This window comes from Podarcis gaigeae (genome assembly GCF_964106915.1).
Source record: "Podarcis gaigeae genome assembly, chromosome: 18".
Classification (NCBI taxonomy): domain Eukaryota; kingdom Metazoa; phylum Chordata; class Lepidosauria; order Squamata; family Lacertidae; genus Podarcis; species Podarcis gaigeae.
Genome location: NC_139696.1, coordinates 7,670,427 through 7,682,701, shown reverse-complemented (window position 1 = coordinate 7,682,701; position 12,275 = coordinate 7,670,427). Strand labels below are relative to the sequence as shown.

At 44.7% G+C, this 12,275-nt stretch overlaps 2 protein-coding genes across 2 annotated transcripts in view; one reads left to right on the top strand and one right to left on the bottom strand.

Annotated features, from left to right (window-relative positions):
• The window catches only part of LOC310835758 (protein-lysine 6-oxidase-like), a 390,424-nt gene that overhangs the window by 145,419 nt on the left and 232,730 nt on the right, over window positions 1-12,275 (bottom strand). The gene's annotated exons all lie outside the window — the stretch shown is intronic.
• Window positions 10,954-12,275, top strand: part of ZBTB7A (zinc finger and BTB domain containing 7A) — a 65,818-nt gene continuing 64,496 nt past the window's right edge. The window contains exon 1 of the mRNA XM_083720507.1: window positions 10,954-11,377. The gene's annotated coding sequence lies outside the window, so the exon portion shown is untranslated. The remainder of the gene's footprint in view (window positions 11,378-12,275) is intronic.

Sequence of the window (12,275 nt, the reverse complement as noted above, 5' to 3'; positions counted from 1 at the left end):
GTACCACCTGTAGGTGAGTTTCAGTGTGAGTTCTTTTCTTTTTGTTGATATGGATTTAAAGGGGGGTTTAGACCACATTCTGGTCCATTGAGTGGGGTTAATCTCATAGCCTATGTCATTCTCCCATTGTTTTTTGATTGTGTCTAGGGGATTTGCGGGATTTTGGAGTAGTATTTTGTATATTGTGGATACCGTCCCTTTACCATTTCCCTTTGTTGTTAGGAGGAGGTTTTCGAAGGTTGTCAGGGGCCTAGTTGCTGCTGATTTTACTGTTGGGTTGTTTAAGAAGGCATGTAGTTGGTGTTGTGTTAACCAGGTGATTTGGGTGTCTTCTAGTTTGTCTTGTATTTCTTGTGTTGACAAGGGTTTGTTATTTTTATAAAAGTCTATTAGGCGATATAAGCCTTTGGTTCGCCAGGTTTTTGTCTGGAGGTTTTGTGCTGCATGGTAGAATAATGGGTGGTACGCCAGGGGGATTAGTGGGGATGGGGTTGGGGATAGTTTGCCTATTTGTGTTTTCCATGCTTTGAGCATGGTCTGTGTGTACCTGTTAAGTGTTGTGGGAGTTTTCTTTAGTTTGTTTGGGAGGAGTGGGTATGTTGTGGTGCAGGTGTTTTCAATTGTGTCCCTCTCTAGGTGTACCCATTGTTTTGTCTCATCTTCTAGTATATATGGGATTATATGGCGTATTTGGTTGGCATTGTAATATGCTTCTATGTTGGGGATTCCCCATCCTCCTTCTGAGGTGGGGAGGTGCAGGTATTTGGGGCTTATTCTTGGTTTTTTATGTGAGAAGATGAAAGAGTGTAGTTTTCTCTGCCAACTGCGAAGTTGGGTTGAAGGGATCCAGATTGGGAGGGTTTGGAATAGGTAGGTTAGTTTTGGGAGTGTGATCATTTTGATCATGGCTATTTTGTCTGAGAGAGTGAAATTCGTGTTATTCCATCTCTTTAGGTCTTTGTTAATTTGTCGCCACAGGGGCTTGTAGTTGTGGAGGTACAGTTTATTGAGGTTTCTGGTTATTTGTACCCCTAGGTATCTGAACTTGGTGTGGCAAAGTTTTATTTTGGTGACCTTCGTGAGTTCTTTTTGGGTGTGAGGAGGGGTGTTGAAGCACATTGCTTCTGACTTTGTAAAATTTACCTGTAGGCCCGACACCATTGCAAATGTGTTGAGTTCTCTGATTAGGGAGGTTGCTGTGCTTATGGGGTCTGGTGTTGTGACCATTAGGTCATCTGCAAAGAGCCCTAATTTATAGGTTCTGCCTTTTATTTCCACTCCCTTGATGTCTGTGGCTGCTCAGATGCGGATTGCTAAGGGTTCCAGAGCCAGGATAAATAAGAAGGGAGACAGTGGGCATCCTTGTTTCGTGCCTCTTTGGATAGCTATAGTATTAGAATCCATATTGTTAGTTCTGCATTTTGCTGAGGCTTGGGAGTATATTTGTTTGAGGATTTGTAGGAAGTTGGGGCCAAATTTCATGTTAGTTAGTACTGCTAATATGTATTTCCACTCCAAGCAATCAAAGGCTTTGAGGATGTCTAGGGACATAATTGTCAATGGGAGTTTGGTTGCCTTGCTGTGTTCGATCAGGTTCAGTAGTTTCCTGATGGGGTCTGTTATATTGCGGCCAGGGACAAAACCAGTCTGGTCTGGGGCTATTAACTTGTGTAGGAAGATTTTTAGGCGGTTGGCCAAGATTGATGTGAATATCTTGTAGTCTTGGTTTATTAATGAGATTGGACGGTATGATTCTACTTTGAGGCTGTCTTTTAGTGGTTTTGGGATGGAGACTATTTTGGAGTGGGTCCAGGTTTTGGGGATGGGGGCCCCTTTTATGATGTCGTTGAATAGGCGGGTCATGTAGGGCATCAAGGGTTCTTTGAATTTCCTATAGAATTCTGCTGTGAAGCCATCTGGGCCTGGGGCTTTGTGTGGTTTCAGGTTTTTGAGGACCGCATCTATTTCCTCTGGGGTGATAGGGCTGTCCATGAATTCCTGTTCCTCATCAGTTAGGGTAGGCATGGTCAGTCCTGCTAGAAATGTTCTGATTTCCTTCTCTGGTGGGTTATGGGAGGTGTATAGGTTGGAGTAGAATTCTGCAAATTCTGAGGTTATTTCTTCGGGGGAGAATGTTATGTTGCCGTCTTTTTTGGTGATGCAGTGTATTCTTGTTTTGAGTGCTTTTTTCCTACATCTATTTGCTAGTAATCTGGAGTTTTTCCCTCCATATTCGTAGAAACGTTGTTTAGAGTATAGAATGTTGATCATTGTTTTGTTAATTTCTAGGGAGTCTAGTTCTCTCCTTTTTTGTTCTATAAGTTTGAGGAGTTTTTTAGATCCTGTTTGTTTGTAGCGTGATGAGAGGGCTGTGATGTCTTGTTCTATTTTGCTAATTTTTGAGGAGGTTTGTTTTTTAAGGAATGTTTTCTCTTTTATGCAAGCTCCTCTGGTGACCGCTTTCATTGCGTCCCATAGGAGGGGGGTTGTTATATTGTTTACATCGTTTTCCTTGAAGTAGTTTTGGAGGGTTTTTGTGAGGCTCTCTCTAATTTGTTTGTTTGTAGTTAGGATGGGACTGAAGGACCATGATGGGGTGGTTTGTGTTCCTTCTCCTATATTAACGATGACTTCTACTGGGGCGTGATCTGTGATTTTAATGTTACCTATGTTTGTTGATTCCACTGAGGGGATCAGACCCTGTGTGAGTAGAATGCTATCCAGTCTGGACACTGTATCATGGCGTCCTGATTGGAATGTATGGCTGATGTCTCCCGGGTTTTGCTCACCCCAAATGTCGTAGAGACCCCTGTTTTTTAGCATTTTTAGTAACTTGTAAGAGTTCCTAGTTGTTGGGGGTTTCCTTCGGAGGAAGGTTGCCCATGGGGTTGTGGGGTGGATATCTTTCAGGGATAAACCTTTCATATTTAGATTGAGGTCCCCTCCTAGGATTGCTTCCCCTTCAGAGAAGGAGAGGAATTTGTTTAGTGTCTTCTGGAAGAATTCTAATTGTTTCGTGTTTGGGGCATATATGGAGCCGATTGTCAGTTTGATTTTGCCATCTAGTGTCCCTTTAGCGAAAATGAATCTGCCTTTTTTGTCCTTGAGGACTGTTGTGGCAGTGAAGTTCAGGTCTCTACTGAGTATTATGGCTACACCACGAGCTTTCCCTGAGCCTCGTGCGACCCACTGTTGACTGAAGCGGGGGTCGCTCAGGAGTTTGCTGCCTTTGGGTGGGTTGTGTATTTCTTGTAGGAAGGTGATGTGTGGTTTCATGGTGTTTATGTATGAGGTGATGTGTTTTCTTTTGATGGGGTTTCCCAGCCCCCTCACGTTTAATGTAATTGCTTTTAGGTTAGCCATCTTGCTTATCTATTATGTGGGGCGATTCCCTGTCTTGTGTCTCTCTCTTCGTGTTGTTTAAAGAACCAGTGGGGTTGCGCTGACCTAGGGTGTGGTGGGTGGGGGGCTAGTGGGAGTAGAGTGAGATTTGTTTTTTTTTATAATAATTTTTATTAAGGTTTTCCAAATTAAAACAAATCAAAACAAATTAAATCCAATCTATAAACTTTTTGCCAATAACTAGGACTTCCCCTCCCTACCCCCTCTTGTGTTCCAAATCTTCCAAATAAGCAATTAAATTCAACAAGTTCTTATCCCCAAATTACACTCATCATCAATAACCCAATTTATCCAAATTCCCATCCCCTAAGATCGATCTATACCCTTCCACGAGTTTCCCCCTTTCAAACATAGTACAGATGGAAATAAGATAAATATGAATAGTAATTTTACAGCCTTTGGAGTAGAGTGAGATTTGGGTTAAAGAGTAGGGGGTAAGTTGTAGGGAGTTTCCTATATGTAGTTATATAGGTGTTTGTTTGGGGTATTTTGGGCCATCTGGCATTTAGCCGGTTGGTCCTAGGTCTCAGCTGGTGTGGAGGGCCGTGTTCAAGGGCAGGCCATCCCCCCTGTTGTTTGCGATAGGGGGTGATCAGCGAGACAGTGTGAAGTGACTTTGTAACGTCGCTGTCAGGTATAAGGTTCGTAAGCAATGTTGCCAATGTTATAAGCAACATTGTTGGTGTGTTGGGGTGGGGATGTGGGTGCTGGTACGCTCTGGTGCCACCATATTGCTGGTTGGGTATCAGATTTTAGCCTGATTGTGGGTTGTGTTATTAAGGTTGGAGTTGTTTTTCCTTAGTATGGAGTATGAGGATGTTGAAGGTGTGGGTGATGGGGAATGTGGTTGAGGTCGTCTGGACTGGTGTTGGGGTGGGGGTTTCTGTGGGGGTGCGGGGCTGGGGGGGAGGAATTATTGTTTTCTTATCATTGGGGATGTCTTTTGTCATTATGTATATCAGTATGTAACGAATGAAGCTTTGCAGGGTTAAAGAAAGAGAAAAATGGTGCACAAAGTATAAAGATAAGAGGTAATCTACATTAGACACAACAATTTAGAAAGAGTAAAAATTTCGAGGTCTTAGAACAAAGGAAGGAAGTAAATATGTGTATACGTACGTAACAATCAGAATGATGACTTGGATTTATTTCTAGATGTGTGTTTTTGTTTTGTTTGTTTTTCTTTTTTCCTAGTGTTTTGTTTTGCTTGTTTGTACTGCTTTGTTTTGGATTCAATGTTTGTAATTTTTGCTGTAATTTTGCATTGAAAATAATAAATTTAAAAAAGGGGGGCTGCGCGCCCTGTCCATTTTTGTTACCTGAGCAGGTAAGGTCACGCCCACCTCTAGTCACATGCAAAAGGATGTATGTCCCAGCCAGGAGGAAACAGGAAATTCTTGACTGGCTGGACCAAAATTCTCCCACTTGGCCACTCTAGGAAAACAAGGAATGTTGTCCTTGTCTGCTACTTATATATCACATCCCACTGATTCAAGGAGTTGGAATGGACCACGGCGGTCATCTAGCCCAACCCCTTGCAATGCTGGGATATTTTGCCTAATGTGGGGCTTGAACCTCTGAGATTGAGAGTCTCGTGCTCTGCTGACATCTTTAGCAATCCCTTGTAGCCGAGTAAGATTGTCTTCCTTAAACACGGTTTTAACAATGAGTCCGTAAATGACCGTGGAGGCCAATTCTGGACCCACACGTCCTTCCACAGTGGGGACATTGGTTTCGGGGCAAGAGTTGATCACGGTGTGGATTTGCCAAGCGTGCCTTCCTCTTAGCACGTTTCTCCCTTGCGTCCTGAGTTCGAGTGTCTTCAAAGCCCAGGACACCTTTGGTCAAGGCTGTTCTCCAATTGGAGCACTCGTGGGCCTGTGTTTCCCAATTGTCGGTGTTTATACTACATTTTTTAAGATTTTCCTTGAGACAGTCTTTGAACCTCTTTTGTTGACCACCAGCATTACGCTTTCCATTCTTAAGTTCGGAACAGAGTAGTTGCTTTGGAAGACGATAATCAGACAACATGACCAGTCCAACAAAATTGATGTTGAAGAATCATTGCTTCAACACGGGTGATCTTTGCTTCTTCCAGTACACTGATATCAGTTTGCCCGTCTTCCCAAGTGATGTTTGATGTATCATAGTATTTTGAAGTTTGATGTATCATAGTATTTTAATATTCTTTTGGAAGCCGCCCAGAGTGGCTGAGGAAGCCCAGCCAGATGGGCGGGGTATAAATAATAAATTATTATTATTATTATTATTATTAGTAGTAGTAGTAGTAAAGTTTTTTGGAGACACCATTGATGGAGTTGGAGATGGCGATTATAAGTGGTCCATGTTTCACAGGGATACAGTAAGTTTGGTAGTACAATAGATTTGTAAACAAGCATTTTGGTTTCTCTGCGACTGTCCCGGTCCTCAAACACTCTGCACTTCAATTGTGAGAAAGCCGCAGTCGCAGAGCTCAGGAGATGCTGGATTTCAACATCAATATTGGCCCTTGTGGAAAGATAACTGCCCAGGTAGGAGAAGTGAGGGACATGGGTGGCGTTGTGGGTTAAACCACAGAGCCTAGGACTTGCCGATCAGAAGGTCGGCGGTTCGAATCCCTGTGACGAAGTGAGCTCCCGTTGCTCGGTCCCAGCTCCTGCCAACCTAGCAGTTCAAAAGCACCTCAAAGTGCAAGTAGATAAATAGGTACCGCTCCGATGGGAAGGTAAACGGCGTTTCCGTGCGCTGCTCTGGTTCGCCAGAAGCGGCTTAGTCATGCTGGCCACATGACCCGGAAGCTGTACGCCGGCTCCCTCATCCAATAAAGTGAGATGAGCGCTGCAACCCCAGAGTCGGCCACGACTGGACCTAATGGTCAGGGGACCCTTTACCTTTACCTAGGAGAAGTGATCGAAATTTTCCAACGTTACACCATTGAGTTGGATTTGTGGCGCTGCAGAAGGGTTATTTTGTACTTGTTGGTGCAGCACTTTGGTTTTTTCTGCTGACCTACACACACACACACACACACTGGAGACCTCTGGGTGACCAATAAGTTTCATAAACAAATAAACACAATTTATTTAAAAATCCATTAAAAGGTGGTGGGTCTTTAAATAAAAGGTGACCCCCCCTACCTGCCTCAGTGCTCTCCCCATTTGCAATCCTTGAGAGACCGCCTTATCCCTGATATACCTAGCAGGTCACTGCAGTCTACGTGAGATTTTAACGGAATCATAGAATCGGTGAGAAGGGACACTGAGGGTCATCTAGTCCAACCCCCTGCAATGCAGGGATCTCAGCTCAGGCATCGATGGCAGAGGGCCACCCAATCTCTGCTTAAAAACCTCCAAGGAAGAAGAGTCCACCACCTTCCATCCCACGGTGAAACAGCTCTTACCGCCTGAAAGTTTTCTCCGATGTTCAGTCGGAATCTCCTTCCTCGTAACTTGAAGGCACGGGTTCAGGCCTGATCCTCTGGAGCAGGAGAAAACAAGTTGTCTCTGGGCAAGTTTCTCCTGTGCAGTCTGAAAAGAACAGGGCCTTCAGCGTGGTAGCCCCTTTTTGTATGCACATGACGTTCCTCATGAGATAAAGACAGGCGTCCGTCGCCTGAACTTTTCAGAAAACAAGTGAAGGAGTTTGGGAGCTGCTCTGAGACCTACGGGGACAGGCAGGTATGCAAATTTAATACCTAAATAAATATTACAGTGGGACGCGGGTGGCACTGTGGGTTAAACCACAGAGCCTAGGACTTGCCGATCGGAAGGTTGGCGGTTCGAATCCCCACGACGGGGTGAGCTCCCGTTGCTCAGTCCCTGCTCCTGCCAACCTAGCAGTTCAAAAGCACGTCAAAGCACAAGTAGATAAATAGGTACCACTCCGGCGGGAAGGTAAACGGCGTTTCCGTGCGCTGCTCTGGTTCGCCAGAAGCGGCTTAGTCATGCTGGCCACATGACCCGGAAGCTGTATGCCAGCTCCCTCAGCCAATAAAGCGAGATGAGCGCCACAACCCCAGAGTCGGTCACGACTGGACCTAATGGTCAGGCGTCCCTTTACCTTTAAACATTACAGTGGTACCTTGGTTCTCAAATTTAATCCATTCCGGGAGTCCGTCCAACTCCCGAGACAGTTCGAAAACCAAGACGCAGCTTTTGATTGGCTGCAGGAGCTTCCTGCACTCAATTGGAAGCCGCGTCGGACGTTCGGCTTCCAAAAAGCATTCACAAACCGGAACACTCACTTCCGGGTTTTTGGCATTCAGGATCCGGTATGTTCGGGAGCCAAGCCGTTTGACTACCAAGGTACCACTGTATTTTTCTTCCTAACAATTTTTCCCAGCTGTATAAATGGGTCTCTCCCATCCACAGGTGTCTACTTTGTACTGATTTTAAACTTACCCGATGTTAATTTGTATGTTTGTGCGGTGGTGGTGTCAAGATAGCTGTCAATTTTTTCCTTTTTTTAAGGGAAATTCCCTTATTCTGAATAGGTTTCCTCACAAGATAAGGGAAAAGTTGACAGCTATGGATGTTAAGTGTTTTTAAGTTCTTTTGGTTTAATTCTGTACGCCACTACGAGACAAGTACGCAGAAGGCGTTTTGTAATAGAAAATACAGACCCACCTCGTGGCTGCAAAGGGTTACAAGAATCTGTGCCTGGAAAGCCCAATGTTTGTTAACAGCACAATCCTACAATTTCTATTCAGAAGGAAATCCCGTTCATTAGAGCATACTCATAAGTTTAACTGATAAAGGATTGCAGACTCAAGTGGCAGTTGGTCTAAACTGGTTTTTTTCTTAATGAGATTTTATCTGCTCTGTTTTTATGAGCTTTTAAATAATATATTATTATTATTATTATTATTATTATTATTATTATTATTATTATTATTATCTGTACCCCACTTATCTGACTGGGTTGTCCCAGACACTCTGGGCGGCTTCCAACATATAAATAGTAATAGTAATAATAATAATAATGATAATAATAAACATCAAACATTAAAAAAACTTCCCTATTTATTGCTGCTTTACTATATTTTATTCATACTATCATAGCTCTCAGCCTCAAAACAACGCACTACACAAATGTAATAAATAAATCATGCGAACAGTTCCTTTGTTATTCACTGATCATTAACATTATAGTTCGATACAAAAAAATACGCTGAACATGAAAATGTGCTTAACACGAAACTCAAAAAAAAACCAAAACTGTTGGGAAAAATGCATTGGTAACAGTAATAACAATATTTTATTTTGTTATAACCATTTATTTATTTAATATTTTTTTTATTCAAAATTAAAAGAAAACATATCATCCAGAAACATATCGTCTTTATTCCCCCCCATTTTTCCTCCCTCCCCCCACAGAACCCACCCCCACCCCACCCCCGACTTCCCTCAGTTCCAGTCTTTGATTTCTCTAAAAATGCTGTTTTCTGCACGTTACACAGTTATATAGATCCTCAAACTATTTAACTGATTATTATCAATAAAAAGTTTGTGAATGTTTATTCAAAACCTGCCAAGGAGTCCAGTTCGCTTTGTTGCGTCTTCAAATACTTTGTAAAGGGTTCCCATTCATCTTTAAAGTCACAGTTATCTTTGTCCCGTAGCTTATATGTCATGTTATAACCATTTATTTAGCAGTAACAGTATTTATGGTGGCTGCTTACCAACACAGGCCTTTGGATGGTATAGATAACACAAAACATTATTATTATTATTATTTATTTAAAAAACACAACCCAGACTGATTACAGTCTAAACTTAATACCCAGCCCAGTGGTTGACGTTGCCCGAGATGACATTAAAAAGCACTTGAGCAGGAAGAGGGAATCCCACAACTGACTAGCGATTCAAGCTTGCATCACAAGCGAGCTGTGAGGTCCTAAACCTTGCACCACTACCATCATCAATAAAGCAAAATCTCCCTGGCTCCTCTGCCCACCACCAGCATGAACCCAAGGCTGAGCTCAGCGATGGGTGTCTTGCTGGTGAAATCAAACTGCACGCTAGAACGGTCAGACCAATATTTATGTATACAACTATTGCGGCAAGGTTAGGTAAAGGGACCCCTGACCATTAGGTCCAGTCGTGGCCGACTCTGGGGTTGCGGCGCTCATCTCGCTTTACTGGCCGAGGGAGCCGGCGTACAGCTTCCGGGTCATGTGGCCAGCAGGACTAAGCCGCTTCTGGCGAACCAGAGCAGTGCACGGAAACGCCGTTTACCTTCCCGCCGGAGTGGTACCTATTTATCTACTTGCACTTTGACGTGCTTTCGAACTGCTAGGTTGGCAGGAGCAGGGACCGAGCATCGGGAGCTCACCCCGTCGCGGGGATTCGAACCACCGACCTTCTGATTGGCAAGTCCTAGGCCCACAGCGCCACCCGTGTCCCTACGGCGGCAAGGTTATTGATTGCCAAAAATTGGAAAAGCAGCAGCGTCCAAACCAAAACAGACTGGTTATCTAAAATGATGGAATACTTCCATATTGCCGAACTAACAGGGAGGATAAGAGCAGATCTGGTACAAAAAGTGAATAAGGAGTGGGCTATCTTTAAGAAACGCATCAAAATCTATGTGGGAAAAGTAGAATTTCTGACAGATATTGAGTGAATCCAGAAAATGATTAGAGTGAAAGGAGAGTAAAGTCCAGATAGAAGAAGAGATTAAAGAAAAAATGTTGGAAAAATAAAGTAGCGTAAGAAGAACGGCTGGAAGTCAAGTCGGGGGGTGTCCGTGTGGGGTAGGTGTGTACGTATGTTGATATGTGCAGTATAGGTAGGTATTATATAGAGTAACGTAGGTATGTTTTATGTTATGAAAATAAGGTAGTGTGTTGTGTACGTGTATTGTGTATATGTATGTGTTTTATATGTTAATAAAAAAAATTAAAAAAGAAATCAATTTGCACATTAGTCAAACAGGAGGGAATCCCTCTGCCAAGGACCCGGTGTGCTGTGATGTCCTAAAACTTGCATCATTATCATCAACATCATTCGCAAATCAAAAAATAAAAAAGGCCAGACTCTCCCCACCAACTCTTTCCAAAAAGATTTTATTTTCCCCCCTCCCTTTTTAAATAAGGAAACGCACCTGTCTTCTCCAAGCTGGCTGTTTTGCTTTGCAGGCTGCCCTTTCCACCTCCCCGGCCGCGTTGTTGGGTTAGATAACATGGGCTTAGCTGGGAGGAGAAGGGTCGCTCCGTCGCCTGGGTGGGGTCGGAGAAGGCAGCAATTGCAGGCTGCAAAAATAAAAATAAAAATATAGAGAGAAACCACAGGGCCATTGCCCGCTTGCAGCCGGAGCGTGCCCTTGGCAAGATGCAAGCAAGGCAAGGGTGAGACGTGGCAGCAAGCAAAACTGGGGTGGGGGGGGGAGATTTGCCTTGAATGCTCCCTCTCTCTCTTATTTTTTTTTTCCCCTTCCCTCCAACCCCCCCCCCCCCCCGTGCCTTTGCCAGTTGCAATTTGCCTTCTGGTTCCTCCTCCTCCTTTGCAAAATAATAATAATAATAATAAAGTCTCCCTTGCAAAATTGCAAAAAAGCAACCAAGACTCGCCCAGCCAGTTTGCAAAAGCCTCATGCCAGTTTGCAAAAAGGGGAAACCTTGCCAAAGAGAAAGCAAGTCCCCCCCCCCCCAAGAGCAGTTGCTGCACCTTTAAGAAAAGGGAGGGACCCCTGTCCTTTTTCTGCTTCTCTATCTCTTTTTTTTTTCCAAACCAGGAAGGGAGTTCACGGCATCATACGGGGCTTTGCATCTACTGTTACAGTGGGGGCAGGAACAGCAGAGAGGAGAGGAGAGAGAGAGAGAGAGAGAGAGGGAGAGGAAAAGAGAGAAAAAAGGAGGGAGGCAGGCAGGCCGGACGGGCAGAAGCTGCTCAGGAATTGACTCCACAAACTCCAGGCGCCCCCCCTTTCCTCCTCCTCTTCCTGGCCCCCCCCCCACACCTTCAGGACCAACAAGGTAAGACCTATGGATCTTGCTCTTATTTATTTTTTTGCTGGTCAAGGGATCTGATCCCCTTAAAAAGAGATCTAGAGATCTCTCTGCTGTCATCTTTCTCTGCTTCCTCTTGGCTTCGACCCCAAACCTTTGTAACTTTCACCCAGGGGATCTTGGGGGGGGGGGGTGTCAACAACTTTCCCTTAAGTGAAAGGAGGTTGCTGGGGGGGGGAAGGGTTTTTTTTGGGGGGTGTTTTGTGTGTGTGTGTGGTTTTTTTTGGAGGGGAGAGATGTTCAGTGGGGTGGGAGGAAGCTGGAGAGTGGGGAGGGGGTGTTTGAAGTGCGTGGGGGGGGAGGAAAGGAAAGCAGCGTTGAAGGTGAAAGGAGATCCTGAAGTCAAGGGTGATGCTGCTGGTGGGGTGGGGGGGCTGTGTTTGTTTTGCATGGGGGGGGCGCAAGTGCAATTGCACGAGATGCAAGCTGTATGGCACGTTGCAATCTGGAAATATTTGCATTTTCTGTGTGATATTAATACAATTAATAGCTTGCCCCTTTGCATTGGGGAACTGCAGGGGCTGGTTTCTGGGTGGGGGGGGGGAAGGTTGCAATTAAGTGCAAAGGGGAAGCTGGAAATAACTTTCCCCCTCCTTTCCTCCTCCTCTTCCTCCTTCCTGCCAAAGACCCTATTCTGTGCTGCGTTGCATACGTTGTACTCTTAAGGCAGGATATATGTGTGTGTGTTTTTTTAAGGGAGGGGGCTTTTGCAAGCCCCAGGGAGGACAAGTGCCTCGGCTCCCTGGGAATTGTAGTCTTTCCCCCGCGCTCCGGCCTGCAGGTGCAATGGAGGCGGGGACTACGTCTCCCGAGGTGCTCAGCGCCGGGGCCTTGCCTCGGCCTTCCGCGTGAGGCTGGCTGACGG